Below are 18218 nucleotides of genomic sequence, written 5' to 3' on the forward strand. Positions count from 1 at the left end.
GTATTTTGTTGATAGCTCCAGACTAGGTTTGAAACTTACCAGGAGTGACTGTTTAAAGCCGCCGGCAGCCATGCCACCCTTTAAGACCAGTTGCCTCATGAAGCTAAGCAGGGCTGAGCCTGGTCAGTACCTGGATGGGAGACCTCCATTATCTGAACAGTGAATGTCCTTGTACCCCATCTCATTTAAAAACTCCTCCTGTTGTGCAGATGTTGATCGAGGTCATGTGATTATCTAGGTTTGTCGATTAGGTTTCAGTTTCTCACTTATGGTCAATCTGTGTAGTTTGCTACACTATCCGTGCTTGAAGATAAGAACAAAACAATACTTTGACTGGTTGGGACCCTTGAAAATTGTAAACCAGTCAGGGGGGAAGCAGAGGTAGTGTTAGGAAATTACATCATGAGTATCGCTGTTCGGCCTCTGCCTAATTGCTACAGGAGGGAGAGGTTTGCCAAGGAAATCTGCCAATGAAGAGAGTAATGAAGAGAGAGACTTTAGGAAAATTAGGTCAGCAATGTCCTTTTTTTTTCAGCTAAAGGATCAGCTAACCTCTACTTACTAAAAGGTTACATTGCATCATTAAATTCATAGATCAAAATGACACACTGTCTGGTTTAACATTCAGAAGAGGGCATATAATATCACATGCAGCATTCAGAATGCCCAAAATGTTTCCTGTAAGCATCAGGAAAACAAAAAACACACATTAGCCACAGCGAAGGAAGTGAGGTGTTAATGAGATTGTGCTAGTTGTATTTATTAGACACAGTCTTAAGGTGGACACTTGTGGGATTTTTTTGACAGATTGTACAGGAAGGATGTGGCTGAGGCTTGCTGTATGGATGAAGAGGGAAAAAAAGCTTTAAAAACCAAATTATGGGAGAACACTTACATGGTTAGGAAACAGAATGGGGAAGAAAAAAAAAAAGAATGTTACTGATGAGCATGCTGGTGTTGGACAGGGAACAGATGCAACAAACCAACAATTACCAGACTGTCTTGTATCTCCAAGAGGCTCAAGTTTGGGGAGCCTAAAAACTTTAGGAGTAGCCCATCCAACTAAAACAAAGAAAGGTTTTAGCTGTTAGAGTCATTAACATTAAGCAACAAAAGGAAAAACTAGGATAAATCAGTGGTTAAAATTAGGCAAATTTTGCAAACATTTGACCATGAAAAACCAGCAGCAAATGATAGAAAAAAAGTTTATCTGAACTGTATAGACTATATATAATATACACCACTGCAATGAGTTTACAGCAGGCCTGCAAATTACTATACTGCAAAATTAATAATCTGCTTATTTAATAATGATAAATTAAGTATTAATAATACACTAATTAAAATAAATAAATAAATTAGCAAAATGCAAATTAGATGTAGAATGTTTCACAGGACTATGCACATTTCCTCTTCTGAACATAACAGTGTTTTACTACGCTTTTCATGTGGTTATGTTAAAACTACACAATTAGCCTTTCGATGAGCCCCGCCCCCCTTAGTTACTGTTGCTACCTCCGACAAACAAATGGTCAAACACGACCAGTGCGGCATATTGCCATGTCGGGAAGAGGTATACCAGTGCGTGTCAGTGACATTTTTTGGAGCAATACTTCCGCGATATCCTCCAGATCGAGGCAAAAGGGGTTACAGTATGCAGTGGAGGGATAGATTCAAAATATAAAAATACGCAATGAAGGAGACACGACTACTATCTACACTAATGGTTACCGGTCTCAAGCGAAATCTGAGAAACCCCATGACCTGTAACGTTACCTCAAATGCAACCAGCACCGCCTTGTGGACCGGTCATGCTGGTCATTCTCTTTCATATGTTATGGTCTATTATTGTCTATTGCGAGTAGCGATTTTGTTAAAATACAAGGGTATGTTAGCTAGCTAAACCTACATGTGTGTCAAAGCCATTCAAAGCTAACTAACATTTCTCTGTTGTTTTGAGAATCAGGATCAGAATGTTTTATTTCCATTGTTGATGAACATAATTCACAAATAGAAAATTGCTTTGGCTTAAAAGGCATTCAGATATCCATTTTATTTTATTATCTGTAATGTTTTGACGTATTTAACTGGGAGTGGGGCCGTCCACACTGTTTTATCCATTGTAGGCACCGCTCACGTTGTGTTTTCGGCTTTGGGAATGGAAAGAACACAACTCCTCCAGACAATCTCTCGGGGTATCTAATGTCTGATTTACAAACGCCGTGGGCGCACCGCTTCACCATTTTGCTTGGAGTCGATGTTTGTCGGAGCTGCTCACATAGTAACGATTGCTATGATGTGTGATTGGACATTGGCCGTTCTAGGGGAGGGGCCGGCGAAAGGCTAATTTAACTTAACTTACAGGTTAAATAATAAAACAGTATGTTCCTGATGAAGAATGTTTTGTTTTTTTGCTTGGGGTTTGGCTTTTTAAATAAAGGCTATATAAAAATCAGCAGATGCACTGACTGAAAATGCATATTCACTCTCAGGCAGCAGGAGGCACTTTAGGAGCATCAGAAATAAAGGTTTCCCCAGTAAAAGCTGTAAGCAAAGCAGTGCTCAGCTCAATAACACTGCACTATCAGGCGTGGTAGAAAAGATTAAATGAAAATGACATTGAAACTTTCTTAAAGACAGTCGGTGCCTTTCAAAGACACATTAATATAAAAAACACTCAGGCCGCATTTTGACTTTGAAACGTTTATAGCTCATGTTTATTCAACAAAGTCAAAACATTTTGGAAAATCTATTTGTGGCAGTCACTGTTGCTATTGTGGCGGCTGCCATAAATAAACCAATGTATGGGAAACAGTGGACCATCGCACATTGAAATTGTATCGATTTTATCAATTAGTTCATTGTTCATGTCTGAGAAAAAAGTTGTAAAAGACACAATCCTACCTGGTAAGGGAGGAGGAGTGGGGCTTTTGTGTGCTGCTTCTTCCATTTTTGAGACCTATTACTCTTGGTATGAAGAAGCCCTTTTGAGGAATAAAAGTACTACCTGTTTCTGTGCTCTCCGGGGTCTGTCTCTCGCTCTCTTCATCCTCCTTCTCTTCATCATCCTCCTCATCTTGAAGGACTGCATGTTCTTGCACACTGCTCAGCTCAACATTTTCTCACTGTCTTTGCATCTCTTTCTCTTTGTTTAATCTGTCTTCATTCTGGAATTTTTATATGAATTTAGTATTTACATCTTAACAATTTCATACAACTTGCATTTAAAAAAAATGTGATAACCAATGTTGGGAAAAGTTACTTTTAAAAGTAAGGCATTACAATATTGCCTTACTCCCTAAAAAAAGTAACTAATTACGTTACTTTTTATGGAAAGTAATGTCTTATGTTACTTTTGATTTACTATTTAAATATGAGTACGGCTTGATTGTTTTTCATATAAGAAATTCTATTTATAGCAAATAATAAAGCCACTTTCACACAAAAAGTGTAATGAATAAACTTCAGGCTGAAAAAGTAAATTCAAGTCTGTACAGTAGAGAAGAAGGTTCAACACACTTCAGCAATAAAAAAATAAATAAAAAAATGAACCAAAACTATCTAAAGCCATTTTTCTTATTAGTATAATTGAACAGGATCATAAAAGGTCAGCAGCAAAAACATTAGTTAATAAAATATGATTAGATACATTCGTGTTATTTAAAAAATATTGAAGATTTGCGTCATATTCTTAGTTTGCATTTCACTGTTCATGATTCATTTTGATGAATACTAAATCTTTTTTTTTTTTTTTTTGGGGGGGGAGTGGTATGAATTAATGCACATTTACACATTTATTCTAGAACTACATCACGTTCACACAGCGCACACAATGCCTATGTGTACTTACATTTTATCCCAATATGGGGACGGGAGACTTTTCAGTCAATAAATGGGAAAACAAAATAACTGGCATTACATTTGTAAAAAAGTAACTCTGATATTTTCTTGTAAATTAAAAAGTAATGTTACTTTCCTAGATACTTGAAAAAAGCAATCTGATTATGTAACATGCATTAATTGTAATGCATTACCCCCAACAATGGTGATGACTAACCTCATTAACAACATTGATTATTGACTGGAATGGGTTGAGCATGTCTCTGTCAGTGAAAAACAACATCATCAAACTGTTGCTTGCATTTTGAACACTTTAAAGTTATGATGAAAGGGAAGCAGAGGCAGGTGGTTTCTTCAGGATTGTGAAAAACAACTGAGAGAAACATAGTCAAAAAAATAAAAATAAAAATAAAAAACTTTTATGTGGTAGGGCCGCAAACATAATCAGCAGCCATTTAAAAATGGATGTTCCCCAGGGTTCTGTTCTAAGACCTATTATATTGTCCCTTTTACAAAAACAGCTCTGTGGCCTTGGTTTCAATTCCATCGTGACTTTTGCTATTGATGCAGGTTTGCTGGGCCTGTTTGCTAAGATACATTTTTGCTTATTAAACACCATCAAGAATGCAAGGCAGGGTTCTAACCATTGGCTGTTCTTTAGATTTGGAGATGTTGGCATAGCACTCAAATTAATGAGCTTGTAGTCAGTTGTTTCGAGGGGCAAGGTTTAAGCAGACAAAAACCTTAGAGTTTGACATATGTCACCAGAGAGAAATCTACAATTTTCACCGGTAGACTTAAGACTTTAGATTAAACTATTATGACAAAAAAAGAAAGAAAAATAAACATATACATGGATAAATCTTTCACAATAAGATCCATAACATGCATTTATAAAATATAAAGGGTGAATTTACATTTCATGACAACTTTAATTAATTTGCAGTAAAACTGAGAAAAACACTAAAAGTGCAAAAAAAATAAAAAATACAATTAATATAATTGCAAATAAAAACAGCTCAGCTGATATGAAAACATTTTATAACTAGACTACATTAACAAACTATTTTCAGTGACTATGACACTAACTTCATACACACCTGACATATATGGAAAAGAGGAATCAGCCTGACAATCTGAGTGAAAAGTCTTGTCAGCACACGGACCTCTCCTCTCTGATCCGGCGGACTCTTTTAGCTGTATCTTTTTGCACATGTTCTGAAATTGCCGTGTAGACCTTGGCAATGTTATTCAGGAGCCAATTAAGGCCAATCTTGATGGATTTGTCAACCTTCTTACCATAACCCAACACTGCAGAACAGGGTTCCTAAGAGTAGAGGAAACAATGTTTTGCTCAGTTTTATATGAATGGTTTGCAAAATTTATGCCAAGAAAAAAATTATGTAAATACAAACTCAAAACAGACTTTGATAAATACAAACTGTGTTGAAATACTAACTCACAATCTGACAGAGGCATTTATTCTCGTTGACAAGCTTCTCCAATGACAGGGTCTCAATTATATATGCTACGGCCAATGCCCCATCTTGGTCCTGTTTATTAGCAAGTCTGCAAGCCAATTAGATGGGTGTGCAGGTCACTAGATAAACTGTCTCAAACAAATGATCTGAGATCTGCACTTGAGGTGGACTGAATAATTAGCCTTGTGTTAAAGAGCACTCTTGACTTATTAGCACACTTGAAAAGCTATATTTAGTCAAGGGCTTCATCTGCTGCTCACTCTTTCAGTCTAACACCCAAACAGATATATAGATGATGCATTGCACATTTATTGCACACCGCCCTGTTCCACTTGGACTACAGGCAGGAATTATGTAAGGATGTTCTTCTCTGATTACAGCTTGACATTCATCAAATTCTCCAGGCTCATCAGTAAACTCAAGGTCTTACATCTAAAGTATTACTTATTACTTACAGGCAGACAGTGTTGGTGAGGGAGGGTTGTAAACATTATCTGCAGCCATTTACAAATGGGGGTTCCCCATGGTTCTGTTCTGTGCCCTCTTTTATTCTCCCCTTTACACACACAGCTCTGCATTTTACGCAGTTCCAGCTTCATCATGGTTTTTGGTGGGGGCCAGTTGCATAAACTTTAGCCTATATGTTAAAATTGTCTTAATTTTCAAATTCAAATTAGATCAATCTGCATTTTTATGTAACTGACTTAAATTATGAGATATTAAAGTATTCAACAATGTGTTGTTGGTATAAATAACCAAATAGCAACAAGAAGAATGTCCCAATCGAAGGTTTCACCTGAAATGCAGATAGCTTATTTAGAAAAGCACATAAATAGCTTTATTATCTCAGGCACCAGGGAAAATTGAGAATGTGCTCCCAAGTGCTAAAGGGCCCTATTTTAATGATCTAAAAACAAAGTCTAAAGTGCAGGGCGCAGGTGCACTCAGGGCGTGTCCAAAACCACTTTTGCTATTTTACAACAGAAGAATTGTCCGTGTGCCGGGGCACATTTTTGGAATGGGTCGTCCCTATTCTCTCAATGAGTAATGGGCGTAACGTTCAATAAACCAACCAGATTGTCATCTCCCATTCCCTTTAAGAGCGAGATGCGCACACACCATGGCGGATTGCTATTTACATGGGAAAACTTGTTGCCGGAAAAGGTGAACACTTCTCAAGTGAAGAAACCAATCTGCTCGTGCACGAAGCTAAAGCACGTGGGCAGATCATCTACGGGACAAACAGGAATCCACCAAAGCTCCGTACTATGAGTCAGTTAATATATATGTGTGTGTATTGGCAGGATTGTTCAATTAATTAGCCAATTTCATTCATCATAATAAGTACCGTATTTTTCTGACTATAAGTCACACCTGAGTATAAGTCGCATCAGTCCAAAAATACGTCATGATGAGGGAAAAAACATATATAAGTCGCACTGGACTATAAGTCGCATTTATTTAGAACCAAGAACCAAGAGAAAACATTACTGTCTACAGCCGCGAGAGGGCGCTCTATGATTTCAGTGTAGACTACAGGAGCACTGAGCAGCATAGAGCACCCTCTGGCGGCTGTAGACGGCAATGCTTTCTCTTGGTTCATTTCTCTTAGTTCATTACTCTTGGTTCATGTCAAATGAATTTTGATAAATAAATCACACCTGACTATAAGTCGCAGGACCAGCCAAACTATTAAAAATTTACTTTAGATTAGGTTTGAGTTAGTCTATTGCGCAGTCTATTTTCAGCTCCTTAAAATAGCAATAGCCATATAAAATAGCAGGCCATATTTATTTTATCTACTGCCTTTATGCTTTATGTTTTATGTCTTATCTCCCATGTTTGATGATCTGTAGACATACACTAACATTTTAAAGTTTGGGATGAGTGTGATTTTTATTGTTTTTTAAAGAAGTATCTTAAGCTCATCAAGGCTGCATTTGTTTTGGATCATGTGGCACTGAAGATTGTAGTAATTTCAAATTAAAAAACATCTTTGCCACCACAGGAATACATTTTATTTCAAAGTATAGTAAAATAGAAAACTTATGTAAAAATTTACTGATCTCAAACTTTTAAATGGTAATGTAGTGTTAGGTTTCAAACAAACATTAAGTCACATTCAACAGCAAGAACATGTCATGTTTTGAAAACTTACACTAATACAGGTTTGCCTGCAATACGAGGATGCTGGAGAACCTCAGCCATTGTGTCTCTGGTCTCCTGGATCCTTTGAACATCACTGGAGTCCACAACAAACACCACTCCGTAAGACTCCGAGTACTAGTTTTTCCAAATGCCGAGGATTCGCTTCCCGCCACCCAGGTCGAAGATTGTGACCTCAAACTTGCTTCAGGTCCACCTTTGAGAAGCCCACTGTAGGTGCTACATCTAAAGGACTTTCTAAGACAGAAATATCCACATTGTGGGAAATAGCCTGTACCTTGAAAACACAACATAACAAAATATTAAGATGAAGATGTACCTCCCTGGATTCCTCTGACAGTAGCTGTTTTTCCTGCATTGTCCAGTCCAACCATTACAAATGTCACCTTCCTGCAGGAGCAAAGAAAAAACTTAATTTAATTATGTGTGTGCACCAAATACCTCATTAAGGTCAAGATAGCCCTTATGATGAGATATTATTTATAAAAAAAACTGTGTTGTTTAAAACAACTGTGTTCATAGTTCATAGAAAAGTAATATGTGTATTCATGATGATTTCAAACTTTTTTTTTAAAAAACCTTCAAGATTTTCAAGAAAAGTTTATTTAAATGTAAAGGTTAAAGCAATAACACGTTTTAACCACCAAGTAAAAAGTAATAAAACTAAATTCTTTAAACCTTTATTGTATTTTTTTTTTTTTTTTTTTACAAAAGTTTCAATGTTTTTGTGGATTTGTACCACCTGAAATATATTTTTTTCTCTAAGAAATATAATAAAAGTTTAATCATGGACAATATGTACTCAAGTGCGTTAATTAAATGCACAACGTGTAACTTTTCGCCGCTAGAGGTCGCATTTTCAAAACAATAACAAAGGTGAAGCTTGATGATTCTATGAAGGAGAGTGGAACGATGGGAGATGTCATTAAAGAACTTTCAAAAAACTCCCCGTATAAGCAGTAAAGCTGTCTATGCACTGTTTGATGAATGAATCTCATAAATACATCATGCATTTGCACATGTTTATGATGACAGAATTCACGAAAGAGAATTTCAAATTTCAGTCAGCGAGCACGCACTGATCAACAAAACTCTAGTGTTTCAGCAATGACTCATCTGAACACCTCTGACTGGCCACTGGATTACTAAGCTCAACAGAATAAAGTGATCGCTTATAATGCACAACAGCGTAAAAAAAAAAACACACATAAAAAGAATCATGGAGCAACATTGAACAGATCTAAATTTAATGCTGTAGTTTTCATTTCGTTTTTATTTTATTCACAACAGCCATAATGTATGGAGCCAAAAGAGTCTCAATAAAGATAAATGCACACACTACATTCACATATGCACACATAGGATTCATACATGCACACACATAATTCATAAATACACACACAGGATACACAAATGCGCACAAAATTCCCAAATGCACACACAAAATTTTAAAAGCACAGAAGATTCACAAATGCATACAAAATTCACAAATGCACACAAAATTCAGAAATAAACACACAATTCAGAAATGCAAACAATATTTACAAATGCACTCATGATTCACAAATGCACAGGACAAGATTCAGAAATCTATTTCTTTTGCACACACACATATATCTTGATTTACAAACTGCTTGCGGTCTGTGAACTTCACTGCATAGAACATACAAATGCCTTTTTTTAAACAGGGAATGATCAGCAACCAATCAGATATCTCCCTTGTTTTAGCCAATCACAAGAACGCACTCCACGTGGGGGATTGTTTAGTTATAAGCCAATCACATGAACGCGTTCACACAGCAAGATATGCATGTGGTGCAGCATATTATAGCCTACTTATTTATGAAAATACAGATGTTTAGAATGATTACAATTCAGGTTTATTTTTTTATTATTTTTTACAAAATATAAATTAAAAAATGTCTCAATACATATAGCCCAGTGACTGCAGAAAAAAAGTTAACCATGGATTCATAAATTTGCAATAGGCAATTATTTCATTTTATTGAAATATTTTAATGAAAGTTAAAAAAAAATACACCTTTTTGAATATTTAAATATATATAAATGTTCTTTTGGATGCAATATAGAAGTCACTTTAATTATAATGTCCGGTCCCTACATGAAGAGAGAGTCAGTGGTCCGCTGAGAGAGGAAAGTGACTCTCCGGCTGCGAAAAGTGGGTTTCCGGCTGCGTGAGGAAAGTGAGTCGTTTGCTCAACTTCGCTGCGTGAGGAATGTGAATCGTTCGCTGAGGAAAGTGAGTCGCTCGCTGCGTGAGGAAAGTGAGTCGTTCGCTGCGTGACTCGTGAGGAAAGTGAATCGTTCGCTGAGGAAAGTGAGTCGTTCGCTGCATGACTCGTGAGGAAAGTGAATCGTTCGATGAGGAAAGTGAGTTGTTCGCTGCGAGAGGAAAGTGACTCTCCGGCTGCGGAAAGTGAGTCTCCTGCTGCACAAAGTGGGTCGCCGGCTGCGTGAGGTAAGTGAGTCGTTCGCTGAGGAAAGTGAATCGTTCGCTGAGGAAAGTGAGTCGTTCGCTGCATGACTCGTGAGGAAAGTGAATCGTTCGCTGAGGAAAGTGAGTCGTTCGCTGCATGACTCGTGAGGAAAGTGAATCGTTCGATGAGGAAAGTGAGTTGTTCGCTGCGAGAGGAAAGTGACTCTCCGGCTGCGGAAAGTGAGTCTCCTGCTGCACAAAGTGGGTCGCCGGCTGCGTGAGGTAAGTGAGTCGTTCGCTGAGGAAAGGGAGTCGTTCGCTGCGTGAGTCAAGTGAATCGTTCGCTGAGTAAAGTGAGTTGTTCGCTGCCTGAGGAAAGTGAGTTGTTCACTGAGGAAAGTGAGTCGTTTGCTGATTGGCTTATAAGTAAACAATCCCCCACGTGGGGTGCATTATTGTGATTGGCTAAAACAAGGGAGATTACTGATTGGTTGCAGATCATTCTCTGTTTAAAAAAAGGCATTTGTGTGTTGACCCAAGTCAGAGGAGTCTCAAAATTCACACACAAATGCAGTGTAGTTCACAGACCGCAAGCAGTTTGTAAATCAAGATGTATGTGTGTGTGCATCAGAAATACATTTCTGAATCTTGTCCTGTGCATTTGTGAATCTTGAGTGGATATGTAAATGTTGTGTGTATTTCTGAATTTTGTGTGCATTTCTGAATTTTGTATGCATTTATGAATCTTCTGTGCTTTTTAAATTTTGTGTGTGCATTTGTGAATTTTGTGCACATTTGTGTATCCTGTGTGTGTATTTATGAATTAGGTGTGTGCATTTATCTTTATTGAGACTCGTTTGGCTCCATAATAATGGATTTAATTTAACTGTACAGCAGCATTTTTGACCAGGTGTGTTGCCATAGTTTCTAAAAGCAAAAACTGTGCAAATATTGCATCATTGATAGGCAACAATGAACCGGGACATGCCATTATTTAAACGTTATTTGAATTCTCTGGATTCTCTGGAAATTCTCTTTACAAATCCTTGGGAGTTTTTGGGATAAATGCACAACTGCATGCAATATATCAATCAATCAATCAATCAAACTTTATTTCTATAGCCCTTTACAGCAGCCACAAGGTGTCCAAAGTGCTTCACATAAGATACAAATAACACATCATTTGAACACAATATTCGAATAGAGTAGAGAAAATACTATGTTACAATGTTACACCGCTACTGCGTATCAAATGCCAATTTAAACAAATAAGTTTTAAGTTTGGTTTTAAAAAGTACTATGTCTGTTTCAGTGCGCATGTCGGGGGAGCTTGTTCCAAAGCTTAGGGCCAGCAACAGCAAAGGCCCTATCACCCCACTGTTTATGCTTCGACTTAGGGACCAGTAAAGTGCATTGATCAGAAGATCGCAAGCGCCGATTTTGTCCACCCAGAGTTAAAAGCTCAGACAAGTACTCAGAGGCTAGCCCATTTAGAGCTTTAAAAACAAACAACAAAATCTTAAAATCAATCCTAAAATGCACTGGAAGCCAGTGGAGAGTAGCTAAAACCGGAGTAATGTGTGCTCTTCTAGGAGTACTGGTTAAAAAGCGAGCAGCAGCATTTGACGAAGACGAAGTTGGAAGAAGCTCATTTTTACTACATTGCTAATCTGTGTATCAAATTTCATGCTGCAATCGAAAGTCACGCCCAAATTCCTGACAGTTTGTTTGGCACATGGAGTCAAAGCTCCCAAACTTAAATTTGAATTTACTGACATTCATCTTGTATTGAAAACAATGCATTCAGTTTTATCTTCATTTAAAGTAAGGAAATTGCGAGAAAGCCACAGCTTAATTTGATTAATGCAATTTTGCAAGCGGTTTAATGCGACACTGTCATTTGATTTTAAAGGCAGGTAAATCTGCAGATCATCTGCATAACAATGAAATGACAGATTATGCTTGTTTATTATAGCCCCTAGTGGCAACATATATAAAGAAAACAAGGTGGGGCCCAGAATTTAACCTTGGGGCACACCACAATAGAGGGGGGCGGACGATGATGAGCAATCTCCCATTGTAACAGCGAAACTCCTATTTATTAAATATGACCTGAACCATTTAAGTGCGGAGCCTTGAATGCCTACACAATGCTCAAGACGTGCAAGAAGAATTGAATGGTCCACTGTATCAAATGCTGCCGTTAAATCCAGGAGCACTAATACAGTAGGGTCCCCTGAATCTACGGATAGTGCTATATCGTTTTGAACCCTTAACAGTGCCGATTCAGTGCTATGACGTAATCTAAAACCAGATTGAAACTTCTCAAACACAGAATTTTGTTGTAGAAAAGCTTGTAACTGATTAAAAACAAGATTTTCTAACACCTTCGAAATGAAAGACAGATGTGAGACTGGTCTAAAATTCGACAAAACATTAGGATCAAGATTTGTTTTTTTAAGCAGGGGGCTAACCACGGCATGTTTAAATGCATCCGGGACTGAGCCAGAACTGAGACAAAAAATTTAAAACGTGAGTAAACTCAGCCCAACAGTGCTAAAAATTTCCTTGAGCAACCAGGCAGGAACAATATCTAAACTACAACTGGTAGGTTTCATATGGTGTACAACCTGAGAGAGCAACGACAAAGAGATAGGTGTAAATTCCCCAAAAACAGTATAATAAAACAATATATAACACTGTGCAAGTGGTCTTTGGATATTTTATTAAAATAAATCTTACATATTGTGCCTTTTTAGTGAGCTCATGCAGACAGCTTTAAACTTTTTGAAATTTTTCATAAAACTTGACATTAAATAATGAACAGCTGTCAGCTAAGACAACCAGTAAGACAAACAGTTACTTAACTACAGCACTTGTGCCGCAGGGACATCAAATGCACTATCCAGGTGACAGTTTTCTGCAACCAGGAGGTCTTTATCAAGATGACAGCTAACTTTACTTGACTTCTGTTGTTTTTGTTGATCCACACACACTTTTGTCTTTATTGGCCTCTGGTCAGCTCTGTATCTGAGGGATTAGCTGGGGATTTAGACTTACCCAACAAGATCAGTGACAGGGTGCCAGAGGACACGCTACAATCAGCCATTGAAATTAAGACAATAATTTAGAGACTCAGGCCCCGTCCACACGGAGAAGGAGCTTACCCCAATCCGATCTTTTTTTTCCTCGTCTCAAGAAATATCCACGTCCACACAAAACCGCAAAATGATGTAGTATACATGCCAGACCAGTATGTGGTGCTGTAATTCTGACACAGAGATACACTAAAAACAGAGAAGAAGACTTGGACTATGCTCATAAACCTTGCGCGTGGTACACAATCGAACATGGAATAATACATTTATTAATCTGTGTTAATGTTAGTTAATAAAAAGACAATCGTTCAGTGTTTGTTCATGTTTTTGTTGCTGTTACGTGACGTAGAGGTGTCTGACTAGGGGGGAGACGTGGGCTGATGACGCGTGTGGACGAAACGCCTATCCGATAAAAAATTTGTGCGTATTCACAGAAACGCGTCTCCGTGTGGACGGGGCCTCAGCTGTCACCTCTGGCCCCAGTCTGACTTCTACACTTTACACAGACCGATTCTTCGGTATGATCAACCAACTGACCCAAATTTAGGCTTATCAAGCATCTTGTTTCAGGCACAGCTGGTGATGCGAGTACCATATTTTTCGGACTATAAGTCGTACCTGAGTATAAGAATACCAAAATACGTCATGATAAGGAAAAAAACATATATAAGTCGCACTGGACTATAAGTTGTAAGTAAGTTCTACAGCCGCGAGAGGGCGCTCTATGCTGCTCAGTGTAGGCTACAGGAGCACTGAGCAGCATAGAGCGCCCTCTGGCGGCTGTAGACAGTAATGTTTTCTCTTGGTTCATTTCTCTTAAGGCGGGCGTACACGGTGCGAATTCGGATGGTCGGAAGATCGTATGTCCACACACACGGCACGGAGTGAATTTATCTGAAAATCGTACGGACGAGATGATATACGACACGATTTTACAACCCGCAAATTCCAGAAGCAATCGCACGAAGTTGATAGACGCGTTCGACTTGAAGCAGCGATGCACAGAATGATCACTGTATGACATTAAAGTACCGCGAGAGTGATAAGCGAGCACACATATCCAATGCATTTGAAACGCTCTCACGGTACTTTGATGTCATACAGGTGATCATTCTGTGTGTGCAGCGCTGCTTTAAGTCGAACGTGCCTAATATAACTGCTCTCCCTCTCTCTTAAATGCATATCAAATATCGATACGAGCCGTGACTGTTTCCTACACGTACAGGTTATTTTTCAGCAATAGGAAACCGGGACGTTTGGTCACCCTGTGTGTGTGTGTTGGTTTATAAATATCTGAAATAGGTAGGCTATTACAATGTAAACATGGTTTGTGAGGACAATTCCTGTGCCCTCGTAAACCAAATGGCTTTAAAAAATACTATATGGTATTTAACAGAAATTTTAAACATGCATTTTCCGTGATGGATAGAGGTAGTGTATGGGGATATACAGTATAGAATACCGTTACGTCTATGGAGAGTCCCTGTAAACTACATATGCGTGTGTGTGTGTGTGAGAGAGAGAGAGAGAGAGAGAGAACTAAAAAGCATGCTACTCATTGCTAGAAACATCATACAGCGCTCGCTGTTCCTGTCAGAGTACAGCGAGTTTATCCTCCTGATCAATAATCCTCATTCGCCGTGGCGCTGCCATCTTTGTCTTTCTTCTTCTGTGGTTTTCCTAGTTTGTGATTGGTCAACTTCAGATAAATTACCAAATCGGCTCGTTCAACCGCACCAATGTCACGAATTCAAACCGATAGCTCACAAACTTTTTAGACATGTTTAGAAATGATCGGGAGGTCGAGAAGTGCTCGTAAGCCACTCTGCTCGGCTCGTAATTCATCGCAAATGATACGAGCGGCAACCATACGAGCATACGCGATTTCCACACGATCGGAAAAAATTGCATGCAAACTCGTACGACAGCAAAAATCGCACCGTGTACGCCCGCCTTTAGTTCATTTCTCTTGGTTCATGTCAAATTAATTTTGATAAATAAGTCGCACCTGACTGCAAGTCACAGGACCAGCCAAACTATGAAAAAAAAGTGTGACTTATAGTCCGGAGAATACGGTAATCAGATATTTAACACTTGGATTTAAGCCTTTGTCTTATTTTGATTCATGTTCAAGCATGTACAGTGAGAGGTGCAGGTAGAGATGCAAATCAACACAGAGAACACAGAAAGAGGGAATACAAAAATTACAAATGAATAAAGATCTAATGCAACCTCATGGGAAAAGATTAACCTACTGTTTGGAAAATGTACTGAACAACTCAATAGGCACAAATACTTTTGTAACCAGCATAACTGTTTACTAAAATTGTAAATATAAGATGTAAATTTTGAAACTAAAAAAAAGACTAGCCTTAGCAACTAGCTGAAATAAAATAAGTTATATCTGAAGTAGCAAATTTACAAGCTTAATTGAAATATGTGTAAAAAAAAACTATTAAAAATGCCAAAAAGTACGTTTGTAATTTGAATACGGAAAATTTAAAAATATAAGCTAATTTAAAATATTAAAGGGGTCATATGATGCGATTTCAAGTTTTCCTTTCTCTTTGGAGTGTTACAAGCAGTTTGTGAATAGATAAGATCCATAAAGTTGCAAAGACTAAAGTCACAAACCCAAAGAGATATTCTTTATAAAAGTTAAGACTTGTCCACGCCCCCCTGAAACACCTCATTTAAACACGCCCCCACATGTCTCTGTCACAATGTGGGAAGATTTGCATAACGCTGCCTAAATGTCCACACAAAGAAAGAAGGCGTAACTTTGATTCTTGCTGTAGTATTGTTGCTGGTGCCATGTTGTGGAGACACTGTGTGTTTCGTTGTGAAAGTGAAAATACATTGTTTGGCCTTCCAAAAGACAAAACTGTTCCAGAACAGTTCAACACAAATATTCAGAAGTATGTACTCAAAGTATGTACATTCACGTAAAGGATTTTCCACTGATGATTCAAACACAAGTTTTGAGCAGTGTAGCACTTGTTGTTTGTCATTTCTCCGATCACAAATGTAGACTATGTTTAAGCAGCGCGATGCAATGCAACACAATAAAGACAGTGCAAGTCACTATAATCAGCAAGTATGTCCCCACTAAATGCAACAAATGCCTCGTTTGTAATGGGTTTTATTGTTTTTGTCTAGTCGCGCCGGTGTTATGACCGGGACTCGGTATCACATTTCTGTCACACGCTTAAGATATTCGGCCAGTCACAACACACTGGATAGCTGGCCAATCAGCGTACACCATGCTTTTCAGACCGATTAGATTTAAAAAAAAAACTATGCCTTTCAGAAAGGCTGGGCATAGAGAAGAAACAATAATGTACAGCATGTTTAAAATAACTTATTTGAACCTTAAATCGCATAAACATTTCATTACACCAAATACACAACATAATTATTTTTAGCATCATCATATGACCCCTTTAATAAATGCAGTAACAGTAGTAAATACCAATACAAGTATAAATAAAACTGCAGCAAAATATCTTCAAAGTCTGTCCTAATCATTGTTATGCACATACACACACAAACTTACAATCTACACTAAATGAAAATTTAATTAAATTTATGCATTTAGCAGACGCTTTTATCCAAAGCGATTTACAATGCATTCAGGCTATCAATCATATAATATCATGTGTTCCAGGGGAATCAAACCCCCAACCTTGCGCTTGATAATGCAGTGCTCTACCAATTGAGCTAAAGGAAAGTTACGTTTTGTCTTGAAAGTTAACAATCCTATTTTATGTTTACTGTTTACAAGAGCAAGTATGGATATATGAATCATGGATATGTGCAAAATGTTGCTGCATCAGATAAAAAATGATTAATCCATGTGGCATGATGCAAACAAATTAATTGTCCTTTCTTAGAAATAATTTTTTTAAGGTAGGCTATGTGTTGATTAATTCAATGTCAAGGTCCATCAAAGTGAGCAGAACCTTGAACTTCATATGTATTTTTTACGCTTAGCATAATGTTTTGCTTGTGCTGTCTTTTTAAAGCAATATTTCACCTACAAAATTTTCCAAACCATGTTATTCCACTGACTTGAAGTAGAGGTACTTCATATATCATCACTTTCATCAGCCAAGTTAAATTTTTGTTGTCATAAATAAAACACAATAACAAAAAATACAGAGGACGGTCAAACAGGTAAAGGTCAAAACTTATCACCGATGGCAATTTTAAGCGTGGCTCATTGGGACCACTGTACAAATATAGATATGAAATTGTACAATATAACAATTCACAGACAGTTCTGCTCTGAAACAAGTTAATAAATAGCTCACAGTCTCTATGGCATGAGAGGAAAGTTGTAGACGCTCAATTTACCTTGTAGGTTCTCTCCATCGTTTCAACCAATTACGGCAGTTCGCCATCAGATTGAACATTTCACCCCAATTGCTTGAACTGGGATTTATAATTTCATTACAGCCGTTTTGGCTGATTGCTGAAGTTACTGACTGATTTTATTTTCTTTGTTTTCAGTCAACCCGTTATCTGCTAGCAGACTTTTATCTGCCTATCCGAGTGATTCGTAAAGATTTGTGTACAGACATTTTATGTTTTCAAGTAGAGAATAAGGGCAAAATAATCTACAAATTGTCAACTGATATGCATCGTCTAATTAGCATACTGTCGTTTACAATACTGACCATACAGTTTAGTTTCATTTTGCTCGCAACCCTAATCAATGCAGCAAAGTTATCCATGAAACTATGAAATGGCTTATGTCATTCGAAAGAAAATCTAATTAGATAATATCAATGTATAGCGTTTTAAACCCTTCCTCGGAAATTCTTTATTCTCAATTTTAAACCTTTATTAGCTGAAATTGTATTGGGATAACTGTTAGCTCGCTAGTTGTCCGCTTTGTTTATCAAGCTGAATCTGGCTGCTATGATATGTATGGGGCGCCTTTTGTAAAGCTGCTCACGCTGAAAATAACAGCAACATTTTGTCACATTTAGCTTCAAACAATGTTTAAAAAACTGGTATGAATTTTTGACGGTCACTTTTTATCACATTTACAACAATATTTGTCAACTTAAAGATATTTTAAATAGTTAAATCTAAATATTAAATGTTAAATCTAAATATTAAATGTTACACCTAAATGTTAAATATTAATCTAAATGTTAAATCTAAATGTAAATGTTAAATCTAAATCTA

General features: G+C 37.5%; 1 pseudogene; it reads right to left on the bottom strand.

Moving 5' to 3' along the window:
* Positions 1-351: 351 nt before the first annotated feature.
* LOC113108722 (ADP-ribosylation factor-like protein 13B) lies at positions 352-17665 on the bottom strand (annotated as a pseudogene).
* Positions 17666-18218: the final 553 nt, after the last annotated feature.

The sequence above is a fragment of the Carassius auratus genome, chromosome 1 (assembly GCF_003368295.1).
Source record: "Carassius auratus strain Wakin chromosome 1, ASM336829v1, whole genome shotgun sequence".
Classification (NCBI taxonomy): domain Eukaryota; kingdom Metazoa; phylum Chordata; class Actinopteri; order Cypriniformes; family Cyprinidae; genus Carassius; species Carassius auratus.